Genomic DNA, 294 nt, shown 5'->3' on the forward strand with positions numbered 1-294 from the left:
TGGATGGCAGTGGGCTGCAGTGGATGGCAGTGGGCTGCAGTGGGCAGCAGTGGGCAGCAGTGGATGGCAGTGGGCAGCAGTGGGCTGCAGTGGGCTGCAGTGGGCAGCAGTGGGCTGCAGTGGGCAGCAGTGGATGGCAGTGGGCTGCAGTGGGCTGCAATGGATGGCAGTGAGCTGCAGTGGGCTGCAATGGATGGCAGTGAGCTGCAGTGGGCTGCAGTGGGCTGGCAGTGGGCAGCAGTGGACGGCAGTGGGCTGCAGTGGGCAGCAGTGGGCGGCAGTGGGCTGCAGTGG

Source organism: Dipodomys ordii, unplaced genomic scaffold (genome assembly GCF_000151885.1).
Source record: "Dipodomys ordii isolate 6190 unplaced genomic scaffold, Dord_2.0 Scaffold198, whole genome shotgun sequence".
Taxonomy (NCBI): domain Eukaryota; kingdom Metazoa; phylum Chordata; class Mammalia; order Rodentia; family Heteromyidae; genus Dipodomys; species Dipodomys ordii.